General features: G+C 40.3%; 1 long non-coding RNA gene and 1 pseudogene across 1 annotated transcript in view; both read right to left on the minus strand.

Annotated features, from left to right (window-relative positions):
* Nucleotides 1-23,904, minus strand: part of LOC133763326 (uncharacterized) — a 127,977-nt gene that overhangs the window by 45,040 nt on the left and 59,033 nt on the right. The gene's annotated exons all lie outside the window — the stretch shown is intronic.
* LOC133764872 (3-phosphoinositide-dependent protein kinase 1-like) lies at nt 478-6,330 on the minus strand (annotated as a pseudogene).

Below are 23,904 nucleotides of genomic sequence, written 5' to 3' on the forward strand. Positions count from 1 at the left end.
GCCCTGAAATGCGGCATCCCATATGGGCGCCAGTTCTAGTCCTGGCTGCTCCTCTTCCAATCTAGAGTTACACACAGAGAGAGGAGAGGCAGAGAGAGAGAGAGGTCTTCCATTCAATGGTTCACTCCCCAATTGGCCACCAGCTGGAGCTGCGCTGATCCGAAGCCAGGAGTCAGGAGCTTCTTCCGGGTCTCCCACGTGGGTGCAGGGGCCCAAGGACTTGGGTCATCTTCTGTTGCTTTCCCAGACCATAGCAGATGGCTGGATTGGAAGAGGAGCAGCTGGGACTTGAACGAGTGCCCATATGGGATGCCGGCACTGCAGGCAGTGACTTTATCTGCTATGCCACAGTTCCAGCCCCTCTTCTTTTCTTTTAAGTAAAAAGGCTACAAGGTTTCTGCCACCTGCATTCCCCTTGAGATTGCTAGCAAGTGGCATGTGTCCTGGCAGCAAAGGGTAGTCTGGCCATAGGCCCTGTCACTGCATGGCAGCATTGGGGTGGCTCTGGTATCACTGCCTCCAAACCTCCTGGATCTTCCTGCACCATTTGGGAGCAACAGGCAATACCGCCTATTAGGCATGTGCACAAAGAAGGTTTTAAAATGCCTGGCCTCTGGTCAGAGTTCTTACAACCGTGAGATTTCATCTTTCAGGACTTTGTTGATAGGACCCACGTAATATAAATGTGAGCTGTAACTGTCTTTATCAGACAAATAAACCCTTTAGCTTATCCACTGGACCCATTTTTGGTATTAAATTGTTTCTACAACCTGGTGCCAGGGGTTTCCATTGGCCTGCTTCTCCAGTAACAACCTCTTCTCATCTGTGGAAAACTCTTAAGTCCAGTTCCAAAGAATTAGTGTCCAAGTGCAGATGTACTGCTCTATGTTGCCGCCCCCACTCCGGGGCAGGCCAGCATTTATGGCAGACAGAGTGGGAGGAGGATAATGATGATACCTGCATGCAGCTAAACTGGCTCAGGGGACTATCATGTTTGCCATAACAGTCCTTGTCATCCTCAGACATGGCCTGTAGGTAGGCCGTGAGCCTCAGAGCTTTTTTGCTGGTGGACTCAAAGAATGGGTGAGCTTTGAGAGAGCCATCCCCTTCCATCTCTTCACAGCCTAACTGCTTTGTGGCATCTAAAACCAAAGATTTTTCCACAAGGTCTCTTGCCTTAAGGAGGAATTTTTCTGGAAAGTCATATTCCAACTTAATGATCTTCTGAAATATAAGATACTGGTTTCCAGCTTGGAATGGTGATATCCCATGAGCTGGTATGTTATGCATCCCAGAGCCTAAAGCCCTGAGCTTTCTCAGGCCAACCTCTCTGTAAGCAGCTATGCAGAAACATCCTACCATTCTATTCCAACAGATGAGTTTGCCCTGGCCTGCTCGCTTGCTCCCTAGAGACAACACCTTTGCTGTTCCACAGTCTGTGATCCAGATGTGCATATCTTCATTTAACAAGATACTTTCTGGTGTAAGGTCCTCCATGCAAGAACTCTAAAGCACACACAATCTCAGCAGTAAAAGGTAGCATACAAGTCTCATCAAATGAACCGATTCTGCAAATGTATTTAAGTAATTCTCCATGTTTGGCATAACTAAGGCCAAAATAGTCATCCTAAAAAGTAAAGTAAAGCTGGGGCCAGCACTATGGCCCTTCTTTAACTTTAGGCCAGGTTAAAGCTCTGGCCTGAAGCGCCGACATCCCATATGGGAGCTGGTTCTAGTCCTGGCTGCTATGGCCTGGGAAGGCAGTGGAAGATGGCTCAAGTTTGGGCCCCTTCACCCGTGCGGGAGATCTGGAAGAAGCTCCTGGCTCCTGGCTCCTGGCTTCGGATCAGCACAGCTCCAGCTGTTGTGGCCATCTGGGGAGTGAAGACCTTTCTCTCTGTCTCTACCTCTCTATGTAACTCTTTCAAATAAATAAAATAAATCTTTAAAAAAAAAGTAAAGTAAAGCTTAACAAAGAGGGGGAGATCCAGGTGCGACATCATATCCTGCTCTCTGGTCACATATGGGACCTTGTTCCCTTTTATAATATGCCATTTCTCCAGGATTTTTTTTTTAAATTTTTGACAGGCAGAGTGGACAGTGAGAGAGAGAGAGACAGAGAGAAAGGTCTTCCTTTGCCGTTGGTTCACCCTCCAATGGCCGCCGCGGTAGCGCGCTGCGGCCGGCGCACCGCGCTGTTCCGATGGCAGGAGCCAGGTGCTTATCCTGGTCTCCCATGGGGTGCAGAGCCCAAACACTTGGGCCATCCTCCACTGCACTCCCTGGCCACAGCAGAGAGCTGGCCTGGAAGAGGGGCAACCGGGACAGGATCGGTGCCCCGACCGGGACTAGAACCCGGTGTGCCGGTGCCGCAAGGCGGAGAATTAGCCTGTTGAGCCACGGCGCCGGCCTTTTCTCCAGGATTTTAATAGCATATTCTCTGGAGGTTGTCAGTTCTTGAGCCAGGACAACCTGAGGCACCAAACTGGAAACACCAGAAGGGCTCACAGCTGAGCACAGGACACACTGTGGGCAGCTCTGACACTAGAGGCAGCAACTGCCAGCGTACGCAGATGCCTCTCAGAAGATGCAGTGGAGAAAGAGTTTTTGCCCAGAATCTCCCCATATTTGAAGTCTTTGGGACGTTTCTTCCAAGGCTGTGGTGGCGGCTGGGTGGCCTATTGCAGGGAGTTGGCACTTGGCCATGACTCAGCTGTGGTGCCATCCATGGTGGGGCTCTGCCTGCTGCCACTGCTGGGAACAAGAGGGGCTGTGCCAAACTCAGTGTGGGTCCTCACCTTGGATGGGGACGGGCAGGAACATAACACCATGCTGGACTGGGAGGGAATGATGTCATACAACCACTGCTACTTGGTGCCCCCTCTCCATCCTCTTCCCGGCACTCAAGATCTTTACTTACTCATAGTGAAGTCTCTTTTGCCATGTAAGGTGGCATAGTCACAGACTTGCACAATACCAACATTCTTATTTTGTTATCCTTATTTCATCCTTCAGAGATTTCAGGATAAAGCCAAAACTCTTTTGCAAGACATGGGCCACCACTTGTGATCTGACCCAGGCCTATCATCTTCCCTTCAATTCATTCTACCTTCTACCCCCCACCAGTGCACTGAACATTCCAGTAGAGTGAATCCTTGTGAGTCTTCAGTTGTGACTTAATGTCCTTGTGGGCCAGCCACTTTCCTGTTGCTATTTCTGTACAGAATATCCTCTCCCAAATTCCCTCTTTGCCCTCCTTCTCTGCCAATTCTTTTTTGTTTTACTTTATTTTTTTACTTTTTTGTTTTGTTTTACACTCGACCCAAGTTTTCTCCTTGCTAAACTTTCACTCCACCACTTAGGTTTGATCTTGGATAAGTTACTTCACTTCTCTATGTCTCATTTTTGTACCTAAAGAGTGAGAAGAGTGGCAGATATTTAAGACATGGGTTAAGATACTTTTGTCCACATTGGAGTACCTGGGTTCAGCATTTGACTCTGACTCCTGATCCACTCCCTGCTAATGTAGACCCTAGGAGACAGCAATGATGGCTCAAGTGATTGGGGTCCTGCAATCTATGTGGGAAACTTAGATTGTGTTTTTGGCTCCTGGCTCCAGCCCTGGCCTAGGCCTGGCCTTCTTGGTAATTGAGCCATATACCAGCAGATGGGAGCTCTATCTGTCTGTCTGTCTGTATCTCGCTTATGAAACAATTAAGTCAATGAATGATTTTTTTAAACAATTTAAAAGACTGAGAACAGATGAGAACTTGCATTATTGTGAGGATCAAATACATAATCCACATAAAGAACTTAGCAGACTGCCTGACAGATGGTAAATGCTCAAACTTATCCTCACTTATCATTATAAATATTCCTTGACCTCCCCACTACTATGTAAGCATTTCCCCTCTGTCTTCTGTTAACACACAGTACATAGAAGACAGCAGGCTCTCTTGTAATTGTTCATTTATAAGTCTCTTCTGCTTACTGACCATTCTTTGAATTAGGAACTCAATTGTTTATTTTTACATCACTGTGTCTCACATAGGATTTTAAGATACAGCAAGTTAGTATTTATTGAAGCAAAATAGGAAAGCAATTCCTGGGGAACATATGCTAATTCTATTCTCAGAGTATTTATTTAAATCTTTCATTTCATCCTTATCTTCCTGCAGCACCAGTCTAAAAATAATTCATTTGTCTACCTTCTATTTAAATAAAAGCACAGTATTCACAAAACCTACCCTGTTGTGCCAAATTTCCTTTTGTCTTCCTTTGCTCTAGCTACTTCCTCTTTTTTTCCTTCTACTTCCTCCCAGTTAAAGGTCATCTCTTTCAGTGTCGTCATTCTTTTTTTCTCAGTAGTGACAGTCTTCTTCCTAAAATTCATATTTTTATGAGCTTCCCAGAAAGCTGTATAGACTTTACCGTAACAAGGGAAGTCCCACCCTTCCTTTCCTGCCTTGTGCTACAGCCCTTGAAGTTACCAGGAAATCTGCAGCCTCAGTACAAGTCAGGATAAGCTCCCTCTCCCTGCAGGTCACAGTAATACTGAAGCTAGTTGCAGCGCTGACACATTCAGGAACTATTTGGAAGTATGAAGTAATTCAGGCCTTTCTGTTCCCTCAGCTTGGTTTTGATTAAGTATGGAGGTATCTAATATATTCATAAAAATCATTAACTTGACAGACATCATGGGGATGTGAATCCTGTTCTAACACTTACTCTGAAGTTTAGCCTTCAATACACAACAATAGGGGCTTGTCACCTAATGTGGACCTTGCACCGGTCACTGTTCCTAAGCTGTTTATAATCTAATCAGGGATAGATTATTTATAAACATTAAACAAAATGTAAGATTAAAAACAATTCTAAAATATATCATAATTGATTTTTTTATTTGAAAGGAGGAGTTACAGAGAGGCAGAGAGAGAGAGAGAGAGAGAGAGAAAGAGAGAGAGAGATCTTCCATCTGCTGCTTCACTCCCTAGATGGCCGCAGTGGCCAGAGCTGGGCTGATCTGAAGCCAGGAGCCTGGAGCTTCCTCTGGGTCTCCCACATGGGTGCAGGGGTCCAATGACTTGGGCCATCTTCTACTGCTTTTCCTGGCCATCGCAGAGAGCTGGATTGGAAGTGGAGCAGCCGGGTCTCAAGCCGGCGCCCATATGTGATGCCGGCACTGCAGACGTGGCTTTACCCACTACGTCACAGTGGCAGTCCCTCATAGTTGATTTTTTAAAAAGGCACTAAGTTGTGGGACAGAACCTAAACTCAAGACACCTGGATTCTAGTTTTAAACCTTCTGGTTGTAAGACTGGTGAGTTTCTCATAGCTATAAAATTGAAGGCTTGTTCTATATGACTTTTAAGAAAACTTTCAATTATGTGGGTGGAGAAAGGAAGAGATCTGTTTGGTGGGATTTATTGGATACATCTTCTTGGGGGGCAAAAGGAATACAGGATGAGCCTTAAAGATGTTTGGGATTTTTTATTTGGCAGATGAAAGTGAGAAGACTTGTGGAGTTGAAATTTGGTGAACTAAGGCCGGCGCCATGGCTCAACAGGCTAATCCTCTGCCTGCAGCGCCGGCACACCGGGTTCTAGTCCCGGTCGGGGCACTGGATTCTGTCCCGGTTGCCCCTCTTCCAGTCCAGCTCTCTGCTGTGGCCCGCAGTGGAGGATGGCCCAAGTGCTTGGGCCCTGCACCCCATGGGAGACCAGGAGAAGCACCTGGCTCCTGCCTTCAGATCAGCACGGTGCGCCGGCCGCGGCGGCCATTGGAGGGTGAACCAACGGTAAAAGGAAGACCTTTCTCTCTGTCTCTCTCTCTCTCACTGTCCACTCTGCCTGTCAAAAAAAAAAAAAAAAAAAGAAAGAAATCTGGTGAAGTAAGAAGGTGAGAAAATGCAGTGTAGTTTATAACACAGCATCCATGCCAGACTCAACAACCCAGCTAGCGAGCACTAAGGAGCTGAATGCTATGGGGCTTGGACATGAGACTGAGGGGTTGTGGTGAAGCTTTGAGAAGGGGAAATGAAGCCTTGAAAAGGGAAGTGTTGGGGAGGATGGAGAGGAGATGAAATTATGACAGCAATCCAGGTGTGAGTTAAGTTTAATTTGGACTAGGGAAGCCAAGATGTGAATAAAGAAAAGGTGGTAAGCCTGAGAAGCATTTGCAGAAAAGATTGGACAAAGCAGAATAAGAAGAGGAAGCGATCTAAGTTAACCGCCAATGCTTGAGTACAGATTTTGTTGACAGAAGGGGAAGAACACTTTTGTAAGGGAGGTTTGCTCTTACGGAGAGTTTCATCATTTCGTCTTTAGACATGACTACCTCTGAAAAGCTTTAATAAGAATCTTTGAAAATAAGCATATTTTTGTAGGCAGGTAGAAATGTGAGTAATACTATCATGACCAGATATATTGTAGCTTTTAATCATTCACCCTGAGGCAGTCAGTGGTTGAAATCATAGAAGCAGATGCCATGTATGAAAGAGAACATTACAAACATAAATATGTACAGATACATGTTTGGAAGGAAAAGAAAATCAGAAGTATTTTGACAATTCTAAAATATTCTATTTTAACTTCACAAGTTACTGTTTCTAACTTAAATCCATCTCTTACAGTACTCTGTTGACCTGTCCTGCAACCTAAAAATTTCTCTCTCTCTCTCTCTTTCTCCTCCTTTATGGGAAATTGTATTATACATAAAGAAAGGTTAGCTATTGGCCTGGGAAAGCAGCAGAAGATGGCCCAAGTCCTTGGGCCCCTGCACCCACATGGGAGACCGGGAAGAAGCTCCTGGATCCTGGCTTCAGATCGGCACAGCTCCGGCATTGCAGCCAATTAGGGAGTGAACCATCGGATGGAAGACCTCTCTCTCTCTCTCTCTCTCTCTCTGCCTCTCCTCTCTCTCTGTGTAACTCTGGCTTCTAAATAAATAAATCTTGAAAAAATTGTTTAAAAAAAGGTTAGCTTAAACTGACACCCCAAATCTCAAGTACTTCTTGTTCATGCCACATGTCTGTCACTTCCACTCACATTTTATTGGCCAAAGTAAGCCATGCAGCCACATCAATCTTCAAAAGAGGTGGAAGTTCAGTCTCTCAGGTGGTTTAAATGGAGACAGGAACTATTTGTGAAAAGTTTTAGCCCACAACCCTAATGATAAACATTCCCCCTTAGACCTCTGTCTATATCATTCCTCCTTTAACTTTTAATTTTTCAACACTAAAATGTTCCCAGAATCAAGTTTTATAACTAGCAGCACTACAGCATATAATCCTATGTGAATAACTTGTTTCTTCTTCTTTATTCCTGTTTTCTCCATATTTTGCTGGTAGGTCTTCCTTTGAGTCCATGATGGGCTCTCTCTCTCTTCTTCCTTTCCCTACTATTGGAACAGAAGATACCAAGAAATGCTAAATCCATAATCAAAGCAATCTCTACCCCATTCTCTCCTCCCTGTGGTTCCACTTCTCTTCCTTTAGCAAGAATAGATCCCTCCCTTCTGGGTCCTGTGCACTTCCTTCTACTTTCTCACTTCCTTATCACTCAGAGTGTAAGGTCATCAAACAGCAAAATAACCATCTGACAAGGAATGGAAATTATTCAATCCATTATTTATCCTGTCCAACATTAAATAGCTGGATAGTCTGATTTTCACAGCCTGTGCTCATTGCACAAATTGTAGATTATTTATGATGGGATTAATCTTTTTCTATCCGAAACCAGAGATTCTTGTCTGAATCTCTAATATTATTATAACAGGATGCTCTGTCATAGGATTATTATTTTGTCCCCCAAAAAACATTTTATTTAATGAGTACAAATTTCATAACTACAACTTTAGAAATATAGTTATTCTTACCACCATACCCACCATCCCACCCACACTCCCACCCCTCCTCCTCCTTCTCCCCTTCCCAATCCCATTCTCCATTAAGATTCATTTTCAATTAACTTTGGACACAGAACAACTCTATACTAAGTAAAGATTCCAAAATTTGCACACATGTGCACACTCACCAAAAAAACTGAGAACTAGTTATACAGTTAACTCTCATAATACGATTCAATGGGGACAGATGTCCTGCATGGGAAGTTAATGAACAGTGACTCCTGTTGTTAATTTAACAATTAAACAATTAACAAGTGTTGCAGTTAACTCTCACAATACAACTCACTGAGACAGATGTCCTGCATGGAAAGTTAGTGAATCTTGTTGTTAATTTAACAATTAACACTCTTATGTATGATGTCAGTGACCACCTGAGGCTTTTTACATGAGCTACCTAGACTATGGAAGCCTTTTGAATCCACAAACTCCATCAATATTTAGACAAGACCATAAGCAAAGTGGAAGTTCTCCCCTCTCTTCAGAGAAAAGTATATCCTTCTTTGATGGCCACTTCTTTCCTCTGGGATCTCACTCACAGACATCCTTCATGTAGGACATTTTTTTTGCCACAGTGTCATGGCTTTCCATGCCTGAAATGCTCTCATGGGCTTTTCAGCCATACCAGATGCCTTAAGTGCTGATTCTGAGGTCAGAGTGCTACTTAAAGCAATGTCATTCTATGAGTCTGCTGTGTGGACTGCTTCCCATGGGGGAACATTCTCTCGTTTTTAATTCTATCGATTATTATTACCAGACACTTGATCCTACTTTTATGATCACTTTAACACTTAATCCTATCTACATGTTCACTTTAACACTTCATTAGATCATTTTAACACTTAAGATGGCATTTTTACCATCCAGCTTAATGGGATTTGGAGTCCCATGGCAAGTTCTTACTTAAACTGTGTCCTTAGAAGTAAGTCTGTAGGAATGTATGCAGAACTACACAGCTTTACAGTTGCAAACTTCCTCCTCCCTCTCTTATCCCCACTCTTATTTTTTACTGAGATCTATTTTCAATTGACTTTATACACATATGATTAACTCTATGTTAAGTAAAGAATTCAACAAATAATGTGAAGAAGAGAAAAAAATCCTGTTCCTTGACAGTCAAGACAAGGGCTGTTGAACTCATTGCTTCTCAAGTGTGAATTTCACTTCTACAGATTTCCTTTTGGGTGCTCTATTGGTCATCACAGATCATGGAGAACACATGATTTTTGTCCCTTTGGGACTGGCTTATTTCACTAGGTATGATGTTTTCCAGATTCACTAGGATTATTTTGGTATGTTCTCTCACTACATCATTATATCCTCATAGGCTGAGCATTTACTTACATATAATACATATTCAGTAATTTTTAATCCACTGATGAATCCTACATTTGACTAAATTGACCACTGCTTTTAGTAACATTTGGGTTAATCTTGATTCAGCAACTGGCACTTATTAGACTTCTGTTTATTTCTAGAAAGAAAGAAACATACTATGGATAGAAAAATAATGTTTTCTTTATTTTTAAAGATTTATTCATAGCCGGTGCCGTGGCTTAACAGGCTAATCCTCTGCCTTGCGGCGCTGGCACACCGGGTTCTAGTTCCGGTCAGGGCGCCGGATTCTATCCCTGTTGCCCCTCTTCCAGGCCAGCTCTCTGCTATGGCCCGGGAAGGCAGTGGAGGATGGCCCAAGTCCTTGGGCCCTGCACCTGCATGGGAGACCAGGAGAAGCACCTGGCTCCTGGCTTCGCATCAGCGCGATGCGCCGGCTGCAGTGGCCATTGGAGGGTGAACCAACGGCAAAAAGGAAGACCTTTCTCTCTGTCTCTCTCTCTCACTATCCACTCTGCCTGTCAAAAAAAAAAAAAAAAAGATTTATTCATTTGTTTGAAAGTCAGAGTTACACACAGAAAGAAAGAGAGGCAGAGAGAGAGAGAGAGGTCTTCCATTTGCTGGTTCACTCCCCAATTAGCCACAACGGCTGGAGCTGTGCCGATCCAAAGCCAGGAGCTAGGAGCTTCCTCCAGGTCTTCCTTGCAGGTGCAGGGGCCCAAGGACCTGGGCCATCTTCTACCGATTTCCTAGGCTAAAGCAGAGAGCTGGATTGGAAGTGGAGCAGCTAGGACTCGATCCGGCGCCCATACTGGATGCCGGCACTGTAGGCAGAGGTTTTACCCGCTACACCACAGCACCAGCCCCCAAAAAAATAACATTTTTTACTAATTACCTTTCTGCTTTTTTACTTCTTGTAGTATATTGCAATACTATTGTTTGCTTAAACTTCATACTACACCTACTTTCTAAAAGGCTTTAAGTGGATGTATTAGGCATCAGTTCACTAATTCATTCATATACTGATTTATTCAACAGTCACTTAATGAATACTTACCATAAGGTGGAGGCAAGGTACAAAGTCTAATAAGGTATGGTAATCTCTTTTGAAATCTGGGAGTAGGTGGGAGACAGAATAAGCAAAGCAACTTCTATAGTGGAGTAAGTTCTGTGTCTTAGAGAAGAAGCATCTAAGTCAAGCTATGACTTAGAAAAGGCTCTGATATTAGCTTTGAGATTAAGACAAGGAGATAGCTAAGAATTAAAGGTGAAATGAGATGTTTTTATGGAAAGAAATCATACGATGTACCAAGACACTGAGATGAGAAATGAAATTACTTGTTTCAAAAAATTGCTCAAGAAATTCTATAGTACTGACTGACCAGCACACATATGTTGAGGAATGGCAAGAGACGGAGCTAGTGAAGTGAGCAGGTGTCAGATCAAAAAGAGGCTTGCTTATGTACTATGGTAAGGAATTTGAACTTCATTCAAGGCTATGGAACACATCCAAACTTCTCTCCCAGGCAAGTGTGGGGTCTAAGGGAATTTTAGTTCCAGAAGCTGGATATGTTTATGGCTGGGGCACGACTTCTCTCATAAGGTACATGGAATAGAACTAAGAGGACCCAAAAGTGAGGGCCTAGGGACTAAGCCAGAATTCATTCACGGTTGAGAGAGTAACAATTAATATAAAAATACTGAGACAGAGCAAAGAGGTCAAAAAAGAAGTCAAAGGTACAACCTGGTAACTAAAAACCTCCTTCTTCCTTTCTGGTCTCCTCCAATCTTGCGTCTCAGTAGGAAAGGAATTCTGTGCCCAATTTGGACCTGAGACTCTTCAAGGATTTTAAGCAGAAGGGTGAAATAGCCTGTAGTTGCTCTAGGTATACAGCACCTTGTCATGTCCCATGAGCTCTCCCTCATATATATGTGGCCCAGAGTACATCCTCAATAAATATGCAGTGAACAATATGGACTTGCTGCTCATCGTTAAGTACAGGAATGCTTTTGTTTAGTCTATTCCTCTGTTATGTAATATTGCAAGAAAACCAGTTTCATACAAACCCACAAAAATGTGCTCTTCCCTTTTATTTATTTTAGTAAGTATCAACTAAAATCGTGTTTTTACCAGCTATTCAAGTGTAAAACGAACCTTTTTTCCCAAAAATATCAACATAGCCATATACATTTAAATCATACACATTAACAAATAAGACAATAGGCAAGAAACCCAAATAGAAAGAATCAACTAAAATATAAGAACACGGGCCAGCATGTGGCATAGCAGGTAAAACCACATCTGAGATGCCAGCATCCCATATGGGCCCCGGTTGAGTCCCAGATGCTCCACTTACAATCCAGCTCCTTGCTGATATCCTGGGAAGAGCAGCAGCAGATGGCCCAAATGCTTAGACCCCTGCCACCCACATGGGAGACCCGAATGAAAGTCCTGGTTCCTGGCTTTGGAATGGCCTAGCTCTGGTCATTGCGGGCCTCTGAGGAGTGAGCCAGTAGATGGAATATCTCTGTCTCTTCCTCTATCTCTGTAATTCTGACTTTCAAATAAGCAAATAAATCTTTAAAAAATAAATAAAAGAACAAAATAACAAGTAGTTTAGTGTTGTTATCATTCTTAGTTGTGTAAGAACAATAATCCAGATGCAATGACTGAGATGACTATAAAACATGGAGTTAATACAAGCCTGCTCACAAATCTGGTATGTGTAAATGTGTAACTTGCCAAACAAAACTGAAATGGGGTGGCTAAAAGGGGTAGTGACAATAATGAAAATTAGTATTTCTCACGGAGGATTCATCACCTGTCTGCCATTCTAAAGTTGGGACATGAAAGGGAAGCTTTGGGTCCAGTTCCTTATTTGGGAATAACAACTGAACAGAAAGTGAGCAGCCTGTACATATATCACAATGGTGCCATCATGAGACAAGTCCATGTAATATAAAAAGTCAGGAGGAAATACCAACTCCAAGTGAAGACCAAACTGCTAAGAGCCACAAAGCTCCTCTGACTACTGTTTATCTACAGCACAGGTATCAAATGTGCCTTGTGAATGTACATATGTAACATCTGACTGGATATGCATCATTAGTTGAAGCTTTTAAATACGTATTGTTTTAGTTATTTAAATGAACTTTCTGCCTCCTATTTCAGAGTGATTCCCTCATGAGTAACAATATCACCAGAGAATAGAATGAAATATTTTTCTCTGTAAAGATAACCTTTATGGGGCCAGTGTTGTGGCATTGCAGGTAAAGATGCATGCTGTGATGCCAGCATCCAATATAGGTGCTGATTCATGACCCAGCTGCTCCACTTCTGATCCAAATCCCTGCCAATGGCCTGAAAAAAGTAGCAGAAGATGGCCCAAGTGTTTGGGCCCCTGCCATCCATGTGAAAGACCTGGATGAAGCTTCCAGCTCCTGGCTTCAGCTTGGCTCTGCCCTGGCCATGCTGGCCACTTGGGGAGTGAACCAGAAAATAGATCTCTCTGTCTGTCTTTTCTGCTCTCTCTGTAACTCTGACTTTCAAATACATAAGTATTAAAAAAAAGATTTTTGTGGTATAATAAAAAATAAATATTTGATATTTCTCAGTGGTCCCTTGCACACAGCTCTTAAAACTTTTGGAATCACCAGAGTGACAAGAATAACAGTACCTTCTGGATGCTAATGAGATGACTGCAAGGTGGCCTCAAGATTGAAGTTTCTGGCAGCCAGAAAGATCAAGCCCTGATTAGAAGGTTGGTGCTTTAACTCCATGAACTCTCTAACCTCTGGGGAGGAGACAGAGGCTGGAGATTGACCGGAATCACAAATGGCCAAAAGAGATGTATTGAACAATGAACGGACTAGACAGCCCAGAAGTAAATCCATTCATACATGGCCAATTGATCTTCAACAAAAAATGCTAAGAACACAAAATGGGGAAGGGGCAGTCGTGTCAATAAGTAGTGCTCAGAAAACTGGATATCTATTTATAAAAGAATTAAATTGGACTCTTATCTCACACAATATACAAAAATCAACTCAAAATTAGACACTTACACATAAGACTTGAAACTGTAAAACTACTTGAAGAGGGGCCGGTGTTATGGCACAGGGGGTTAATTCACAGCCTGCAGTGGCAGCATCCCATATGGGTACCAGCTCGAGTCCTGGCTGCTCCACTTCCAATCCAGCTCCCTGTTAATGCTCCTGGGAAAGCAGGTAAAGATGGCCCAAGTCCTTGGGCCTTGCTACCCATGTAAGAGACCTGGATGAAGCTCCTGGCTCCTGGTTTTGGCCTGGCCCAGCCCTGACTGTTGCAGCCATTTGTGAAGTGAACCAGTAGATGGAAAATCTTTCTCTCTTGTTGCTTCTTCTTTCTCTCTCTGTAACTCTACTTTGAAAGTAAGTAAATAAATAAATCCTTTTTAAAAAAAAAAAAACTATGTGAAGAAAACATATTCAAAAAATCACCTTTGTATTTGTCTGAGCAATGATATTTTTTTTTATTTGACAAGTAGAGTTATAGACAGTGAGAGAGAGAGACAGAGAGAAAGGTCTTCCTACAATCGGTTCACTCCCAAGTGGCCGCTACGGCTGGCGCTGCGCCGATCCGAAGCCAGGAGCCAGGTACTTCCTCCTGGTCTCCCATGTTTGTGCAGGGGCCCAAACACTTGGGCCATCCTCCACTGCTTTCCTGGGCCACAGCAAAGAGCTGGACTGGAAGAGGAGCAACTAGGACTAGAACCTGGTGCCCATATGGGATTGTCAGTGCCGTAGGTGGAGGATTAACCAAGTGAGCCACGGCGCCGGCCTGGGCAATGATAATTTTTTTAACTATGATCACACAAGAACAGACAGCAAAAGCAGATATAGACAGATGGGATTATATCAAACTAAAAAGCTTCTGAATAGCACAGGAACTAATCTATGAAAGAGAACCTTTGGATGGATAAGAAACAACCTATAGCATAGGAGAAAATACTTGAAAATCATGAGGTTTGTCTAAAATATATAAAAAACTCAATAGTAAGAAAACAACTCCGTTTAAAAAATGAGCAAAAGAAATGAATAGACAATTCTCAAAAAGACATACAAATGGCCAACATCATCATAAACCATAATGAAATGCAAATTAAAACCACAATGAAATATCACCTCACATATGATAGAATAGCTATTATAAAAAGACAAAAGATAATTTTAAACATTTTATTTACTTATTTATTTTTTATTTTTATTTTTTTGACAGGCAGAGTTAGACAGTGAAATAGAGAGAAAGAGAGACAGAGAGAAAGGTCTTCCTTTTTCCGTTGGTTCACCCCTCAAGTGGCCACTACGGCTGGCATGTTGTGGCTGGCGCGGTGCACCGATCCGAAGCCAGGAGCCAGGTGCTTCCTCCTGGTCTCCCATGCGGGTGCAGGGCGCAAGGACTTGGGCCATCCTCCACTGCCTTCCCGGGCCACAGCAGAGAGCTGGATTGGAAGAGAAGCAACCGGGACTAGAACCCGGGGTGCGTGCACTGCAGGCGGAGGATTAGCCTAGTGAGCTGCAGCACTGGCCTACTTATTTATTTTGAAGGGCAGAGAGAGAGAGAGATATCTTCCATCTGCTGGTTTACTCCCCAAATGTCCAAGGGTAGAGTCACGGCTGGGCTAGAGCTGAAACCAGGAGCCCAGAACTTAATCCAGGTCTCTCATATGGGTGGCAGAGACTCAAGTACTTGAATCATCATCTGTATTAGTAGGATGCTGGATTCAAGAGTAGAGCTGGGATTCAAACCCAGGGACTGCAGTATATAGCTCTTGCCCCAAAAAATAATGTTGAGGAAGGTGTGGAGAAAAGGAAACCCTCGTACATTGTTGGTGGTAGTGTAACTTGGTATAGCCATTATGGAAAACCATGGGAAGGTTGCTCAAAAGTTAAAAATAAAACTACTGTATGATTCAGCAATTTCACTCTAGGGTATATACACAAAAGAGATAAAATATTATGTCAAGGATGTAGTTGCACTCCCATGTTTATTTCAGCAATATTCACAACAGTGAAGCCACAGAATCAACCTAAGTGTCCATTAATGAATGAATAAAGAAAATGTGTAGGATTAACCTAAAACAGTTCATGGAAACATGGGATTAAATGATAAGCAAAATTTTGAAATTCATACACTATTTCTTCATAATAGGAATTTTCCATGAACTTTTTGAAGACTCCAAAGGTGCATGGATTTCAAAACTTACATTTTTTTTAAAGATTTATTTATTTATTTGAGAGGTAGAATTACAGAGAGAGGGAGAGATGATAGAAAAGTCTTCCATCCACTAGTTCACTCTCCAAATGGCTGCATTGGCTGGAGTTGGGCCCATTTGAAGCCAGGAGCCAGGAGCTTCTTCCAGGTTTCCCACATAGGTGCAGGATCATCTTCTACTGCTTTCCCAGGCCAGATCAGAAGGAGCAGCTGGGACATGAACTGGTGCCCATATGAGATGTTTTAGGCATGGAAAGCCAAGACATTCTGGCAAAAGAAAAAAAAAAAAAAAGAAGAAGACCTAAATGAAAGATCTCTGCGAGTGAGATCCCAGTGGAAAGAACAGGGCCATCAAAGAAGGAGGTACCTTTCTCTGAAGGGAGGAGAGAACTTCCACTTTGACTATGTCCCTGTCGGAATAAGATCGAAGTTGGCGAACTCAAAAGGCTTCCATAGCCTTGGCAACTCATGACTAGAGCCTAGGGAGATTACTGACGCCATAAACAAGAGTGTCAAATTGTTAAATCAACAACAGGAGTCACTGTGTACTTACGTCTCATGTAGGATCTGACCTTAATGTGTTGTCCAATGTGAAGTAATGCTATAACTAGTACTGAAACAGTATTTTTACACCTTGTGTTTCTGTGTGGGTGCAAACTGATGAAATCTTTACTTAGTATATACTGAATCGATCTTCTGTATATAAAGATAATTGAAAATGAAAAAAAAACTTGGTGTTAAATTGGAAATTGCATAGAAAATTAATCAATTCTTAAAAAAATATCATGTAGGATCTCTGTCCCCTAATTTTAATTCTATCAATTATTATTACCAGACACTTCTTCCTTTTTATGTGATCACTTTAACACTTAATCCTATCTATATGTTCATTTTAACACTTCATTAGATCATTTTAACACTTAAGATGGCATTTTTACCATCCAGCTTAATGGGATTTGGAGTCCCATGGCAAGTTCTTAAACTGGTTCCTTACTTCTAAGGGTTCCTGTACCCTTAGAAGTAAGTCTGTAGGAATGTATGCAGAACTACACAGCTTTACAGTTGCAAATTTCCTCCACCCTCTCTTATTCCCATTCTTATTTTTTACTGAGATTTATTTTCAACTGACTTTATACACATATGATTAACTCTATGTTAAGTAAAGAATTCAACAAATAATGTGAAGAAGATAAATTAAAAAAATCCTATTCCTTGACAGTCAAGACAAGGGCTGTTGAACTCATTGCTTCTCAAAGTGTCAATTTCACTTCTACAGATTTCCTTTTAGGTGCTCTATTAGTTATCACAGATCAATGAGAACACATGATATTTGTCCCTTTGGGACTGGCTTATTTCACTACGTATGATGTTTTCTAGATTCTTCCATTTTGTTGCAAGTGATGGGATTTCATATTTATTTCCATAGTGTACATATCCCATAATTTCTTATAAAGTCCTTGGTTGACGGGCATTTAGGTTGATTCTATGTCTTAGCTATTGTAAATTATGCTGCCATAAACATGGGGGTGCAGATAACTCTTTTATTTACTGATTTCATTACCCTTAGCTGAATTTCCAGGAGTGGGATGGCTGGGTCATATGGCAGGTCTAAATTCAGATTTCTAGGGTATGTTCAAACTGTCTTTCATAGTGGTTTTACCAGTTTACATTCCACAACAACAGTGGATTAGGGTACCATTTTCCCCATATCCACACCTGCATTTGTTGATTTCTATATGAAATCCATTCTAACTGGGGTGAGGTGAAACCCCAGTGCTTCTTTTTTTTAAGATTTATTTTATTTTATTTGAAAGAGAGTTACAGAGAGAGGTAGAGACAGAGAGAAAGGTCTCCCATCTGCTGGTTCACTCCCCAGATGGCCACAATTGCTGGAGCTGTGCTGATCTGAAGCCAGGAGCCAGGAGCTTCCTCCAGTTTTCCCTTTGCGGGTCCAAGGGCTTGTGCCATCCTCCACTGCTTTCCCAGGCTATAGCAGAGAGCTGGATCGGAAGAGGAGCAGCTGGGACTAAAACCAGTGCCCATATGGGATGCCAGTGCTTCAGGCTAGGGTATTAACTCACTGCACCACAGCGCCAGCCCCAACCCCAGTGCTTTTGATTTACATTGCCCTGATGGCTAGTGATTCTGAAAAGTTTTTCATGTGTCTGCTGGCCATTTGGATTTCCTATTTTGAAAAATGTCTGTTTAAGTCCTTTGCCCATTTCTTAACTAGGTTGTTTGTTTTGTTGTTGTGGAGTTTCTTGATCTGTTTATATATTCTGGTTATCAATCCTTTATGAGTTGTATAGTTGGCAAATAATTTCTCCCATTCTGTCAGTTGCCTCTTCACTTTCCTGAGTGTTTCTTTTGCAGTACAGAAGCTTCTCAGTTTGATGCAATCCCATGTGTTAATTTTGGCTTTGATTGCCTGTCCCTCTGGGGTCTTTTCCAAGAACTCTCTTCCTGTGCCAATGACTTGCAGGATTTCCCCAGTGTTCTCTAATAATTTGATGGTTTCAGGTCATAGATTTAGGTCTTTAATCCATTTTGAGGGGATTTTTGTATAAGGTGTACTTCATATCTCTGCATGTAAAAATCCAGTTTTCCCAGCACATTTTGTTGAAGAGACTGTCCTTGGTCCAGGGACTGGTTTTAGCTCCTTGGTCAAATATAAGTTGGTTGTAGATGCTTGGTATGCTTTCTGGCATTTCTATTCTGTTCCATTGGTCTATCCATCTATGTTTGTACCAGTTTTGATTATAACTGCCTTGAAGTATGTCTTGAAACCTCCAGGTTTGTTTTTGTTGTATAAGACTGCTTTAGCTATTAGAGGTCTTATGTGTTTCTATATGAATTTCAGTGTCACTTTTTCCAGATCTGAGAAGAATTTCTTTGGTATTTTGATTGATATTGTGTTGAATCTGAATTTGAATGATATTATGTTTGGAAGAATGGACATTTTGATGATGTTTATTCTTCCAATAAATGAATATGGAAGATTTTTTTCATTTTTTTGTATCTCTTCTATTTCTTTCTTTAATGTTTTGTAATTCTCATCGTTGAAATCTTTGACATCCTTGGTTAAATTTATTCCAAATATTTGAATTTTTTGTAACTATTGTGAATGGGATTGATCTTAGAAGTTCTTTGTCAGCATGGTATTTTCTGAGTATACAAAAGCTGTTGTTCTTTGTGTATTGATTTTATATCTTATTACTTTACCAAACTCTTTTATGAGTTCTAATAGTCTCTTAGTAGAGTTGTTTGGATCCCCTATATATAGAATCATATCATCTGCAAATAGGGATAGTTTGACATCCTTCTTCCCAATTTGTATCCTTTTGATTTCTTTTTCTTGCCTAATGGATCTGGCTAAAATGTTCAAGACTATATTGAATAGCAATGGTGATGTAGGCATCCCTTGTCTGGTTGCAGATCTCAGTGAGAATACTTCCAATTTATCCCCATTTAGTAGGATGCTCACCGTGGGATTGTCAAAAATTGCCTCATGTGTTGAGGAATGTTCCTTCTATACCAAATTTGCTTAGAGTTTTCATCATGAAAGGGTACTGTATTTTTGGAAATGCTTTCTCTGCATCTGTTGAAATAATCATAAGAGTTTGTTCTTCAGTTTTTTAATGTGATGTATCACATTGATTGATTCTCAAATGTTGAACCATCCCTGTATACCAGGGATAAATCCCACCAGGTCAAGGTGAATGAACTTTGTTGTGCTGTTGGATTTGATTGGCTAGAATTTTTTTTCAGGATTTTTGCATCTATGTTCATCAGGGAAATTGGTATGTAGTTCACTTTCTCTATTGTGTCAATTCCATGATTAGGAATTAAAGTGATGCTGGCTTCATAGAAGGAGTTTGGAAGGATCCCCTCTCTTTCAATTGTTTTGAATAACTTGAGAAGAAGTGGACTTAGTTCTTCTTTAAACATCTAATAGAATTCAGCAGTGAATCCATCAGGTCCTGGCCTTTTCTTTGTTGGAGGGTCTTCATAACTGATTCAATTTCCATCTTGGTAATGGGTCTGTTCAGGTTTTCTGTGTCTTCATGCCTCAGTTTACATAGGTTGTATGTGTCCAGGAATCTGTTCATTTCTTCTAAGTTTCCCAGTTGGCTGGCATACAGCTCTTTGTAGTAATTTCTGATGATTCTTTTTACTTCTGTGGTGTTTGTTGTTCTATTTCCTTTTTCATCTCTAATTTTATTGATTTGAGTCTTTTCTCTCTCTCTCTCTCTCTCTTTTTTTTTTTTTTGGTTAGTTGGGCCAATGGTGTGTCAATTTTGTGTATTTTTTAAAAAAACACTCTTCATTTTTCTAATCTTTTGTATTTTTTTTTTTGGCTTCTAGTTTGCTGATTTTCTCTCTAATTTTAATTATTTCTTTTCTCCTCCTAGTTTTGGGTTTGGTTTGATGTTGTTTTTATAGACCCTTGACATTCATTGATAGCTCATTTATTCAGTGCCTTTTCAATTTCTTGATATAGACACTAATTGCTATAAACTTTACTCTTAACACTGCTTTTGCTGTATCCAATAAGTTTTGGTATGTTCTATTGTCATCTTCATGTTTCCAGAAACTTTTTGATTTCTCTTCTGATTTCTTCTATGACCCACTGTTCATTCAGGATCATGTTGTTCAGTCTGTATGTGCTTGCATATGTTCTGGAGATTCCTGAGTTGCTGATTTCCAGCTTCATTGCATTGTGGTCTGAAAAGATGCATGGTATCATTTAATTTTTTTTTTTAATTTGCTGAGACATGCTTTATGACCTAGCATATGGTCAATCCTAGAGAAAGTTCCAAGCACTGGTAAGAAGAATGTGTATCCTGCAATTTTGGAATGAAAAGTTCTATAGATATCTGTTAGGTTCATTTGGCCTATAGTGTTGATTAACTCTGCTATTTCCTTGCTGATTTTCTGTCTGGTTCACCTGTCGTTGCTGAAAGTAGGGTATTAAAGTCCTTCATTACTATTGTATTTGAGCCCATGTCTCCCTTTAGATCCATTAATATTTCTTTTAAACAGCCAAGTGCGCTGTAATTGGGTGCATATACGTTTATCATAGTTATATCTTTTTGTTGAGTTGATCCCTTAATCATTACATAGTGCTCTTATTTGTCTCTTTTAACAGTTTTTGTGGTAAAGTCTATTTTGTCTTATATTAGGATGGCTATACCAGCTCTTTTCTGGTTTCTGATAGCACGGAATATCTTTTTCTGTCCTTTCAATTTCAGTCTGCGTGCATCTTTGTTGATAAGATGTGTTTCTTGTATGTCTTGGGTTTTGTTTTTAATCCATTCAGCCAGTCTGTGTCTTACCTGGAGGGTTGAGGCCATTTACATTCAAGGTGACTGTTGATAAATAACATCTTTGCCCTGCCATTTTCCCCAATATATTCCCATTGTATCCTTTGGATTTTCTTTGTACTTTTACTGGAGGATTTTCTTTCTTTACCTTTTTTCATAGTGATGATCATGCAACACATCCTTAAGCATCTTTTACAGGGCTGGGTGAGTGATGTCCAATTCTTTCAATTTCTGTTTATTATTACAGGTGTTTATTTCACCTTCATTCATAAATGAGAGTTTGCAGGGTATAGTATTCTGGGTTGACAGTTTCTTTTCTCTTAAGACTTGGAATATATCTTACCATTATGTCCTAGCCTATAGGATTTCTGTTGAGAATTCTACTGTGAGTCTAATTAGAGATCCTCTCAAAGCAACCTGGCATTGCTCTCATGCACATTTTAGAATCTTTGCTTTATGATTTACTGTGGTGAGTCTGATTATAATGTGTCGTGGTGGAGATCTTTTCTGGTCATGTCTATTAGGAGTTCTATGTGTTTCCTGTACTTCCTGTACCAAATTTCCCCCACAGGGCTAAAAGCTGGATTCCCTCGAGGTTCTTCCTGCAGCTTTATCGCCATTGGGTTGGCTGCTGCAGTTTGGTCTCACCTCACTCTCCAATGCTGGTACAGAGGCTCTTGGCTGCTTGGATCCTGAGTTGGGGGCATCCATGCCCTCCACATGTGTCCACTCTCTCCCTCTAATTTGAGTAGAGTTTCCTCTGCTTTTTTCTCCCTAACTCTTCCCTGATACTGCACTCTCCACTTTTTTTAAACAGCAGTAAGCTCCCTCCCTACTCTGCCATCTTAATATCATAAATAAATAAATCTTTAAATGGGCCGTCAAAGAAGGAGGTACCTTTATCTGAAGGGAAGAGAGAACTTCCACTTTGACTATGACCTTGTCTAAATAAGATCGGAGTTGGTGAACTCAAGAGGCTTCCATAGCCTTGGCAGCTCATGACAAGAGCCTAGGGTGATTACTGACGCCATAAACAAGAGTGTCAATTGTTAAATCAACAACAGGAGTCACTGTGCACTTACTCCTCGTGTAGGATCTCTGTCCTTAATGTGTTGTACTATGTGAATTAATGGTATAACTAGTACTCAAACAGTTCTTTATACTTTGTGTTTCTGTGTGGGTGCAAACTGTTGAAATCTTTACTTAGTATATACTAAATTGATCTTCTGTATATAAAGATAATTGAAAATGAATCTTGATGAAGGATGGGATGGTTATGGGTGAGAGGGTGGTTATGGGGGAAAAAGCCACTATAATCCAAAAGTTGTACTTTGGAAATTTATATTTATTAAATAAAAGTTTAAAAAATAAATAAATATTTAAAAAAGAGACATTTATTCGATGCAAACAGAAAGTCAAAGCAAGAAGGACTAGTTATATCAGAGAAAATAAACTTTAAGACAAAAACTGTGAAAAGAGAAAAAAATCAATATGTAATGATCAAAGGGTCAATTGAAGAAGTTATAACAATCTGAAATGTATATGCACATAAGACTGAAACATCTTCTTTTATAAAAGAAAAGTTTATTAGATCAAAAGGGAGAGAATAGCTCCAATATAATAATATTGAGGGACTTCAATATCTCAGTTTCACCAATGAACAGATCATACAGACAAAACATCAAACAAAGAGTTAAACTACACTATAGACCAAATGGACCTAACAGATAATTATAGAACATTCCTTCCAACAGCTGTTCATTACACATTCTTTTCATCAGATGCAGAATGTTTTTAAGATACACCATGTACTAGGCCTCAAAACAAGTCTCAACATATTGAAAAAAAAAACTGAAATCATGCTGTGTATCTTTTCAGACCACATGGAACAAAACTAAAAATCAACAACAAAATAAACTCTAGAAATTATACAAATAAGTGTCAAGTGAATAACATGCTCCTGAATGAAAAATGGATGGGTCACTGAAGAAAATAGAAGGGAAATTAAAAAGCTAATTGAAACTAGCAAAAAGAAAGCAAAAAAAATGTATGGGATAGAGCAAAAGTGATACTAAGAGAGAAATTTGTGGCAATAAAAAAAAAAAACCAGAAAAATACCAAGTAAACCACAGAACAATACATCTCAAGAAAAACAAGAACAAAGCAAACCAAAAGTTAGAAGGAAATAAATAATAAGAGAAGAAATAAATGAAATAGAAACTTTAAAAAATAATGAATAAAGAGCTGGTTTTATGAAAAAAAAAAAAGCTTTAGTTAGTCTAAGGAAAAAAGAGAGGACACTTAATAAATAAAACCAGAGTTGGAAAAGGAGCTAATATATCTGATATCACAGAAATATAAAGGATCATTTGGGACTACTATGAACAAGTGAATACCAACAAATAGGAAAAAATGTAAGAAACTGATAAACTTATGGATATATATAATATATATACATTTATATTTATATATATTACTTAACTAAATTGAACCATGAAGACACAGAAAATCTGAACAGGTCAATACTGGGTTATGAGATTGAATCAGTAACCAAGTTTCCCAGCAATGAAAAGCCCAAAACAAAATGGCTTCAGTGCTTAAGTCTACCAAATATTTCAAGAACAACTAATAACAGCTCTTCTCAAACTATTCCAAAATATTGAAAGAGACAGACCCTTTCAAAGTCATCCTACTAAGACAGCATTAGCTTGATTCCAAAATAAATTGAACAAGAACACAGCAAAGAAAAAAAAACTATACACCAATATCCATGTTGAACATAGATGTAAAAATTCTCAACAGAATACCAGCAGATTAAATCCAACAACATGTCAAACCAATCATTCACCCTAACCAAGTAGGATTTATCTCAGGTATGCAAGGATGTTTCAACATACACAAACCAATAAACATAATATATCACATCAAGACAATGAAGAATGAAAATCATATGATCATTTCAATAGATAATAGAAAAAGCATTTGATAAATTTCAATATCCACTCATGATAAAAACCCTGAACAAATTAGATATGGGAGGAACATCTCTCAACATGAAAATGTTATATGATAAAACACAGCCAACAATAT

The sequence above is a fragment of the Lepus europaeus genome, chromosome 7 (assembly GCF_033115175.1).
Source record: "Lepus europaeus isolate LE1 chromosome 7, mLepTim1.pri, whole genome shotgun sequence".
Lineage (NCBI taxonomy): Eukaryota > Metazoa > Chordata > Mammalia > Lagomorpha > Leporidae > Lepus > Lepus europaeus.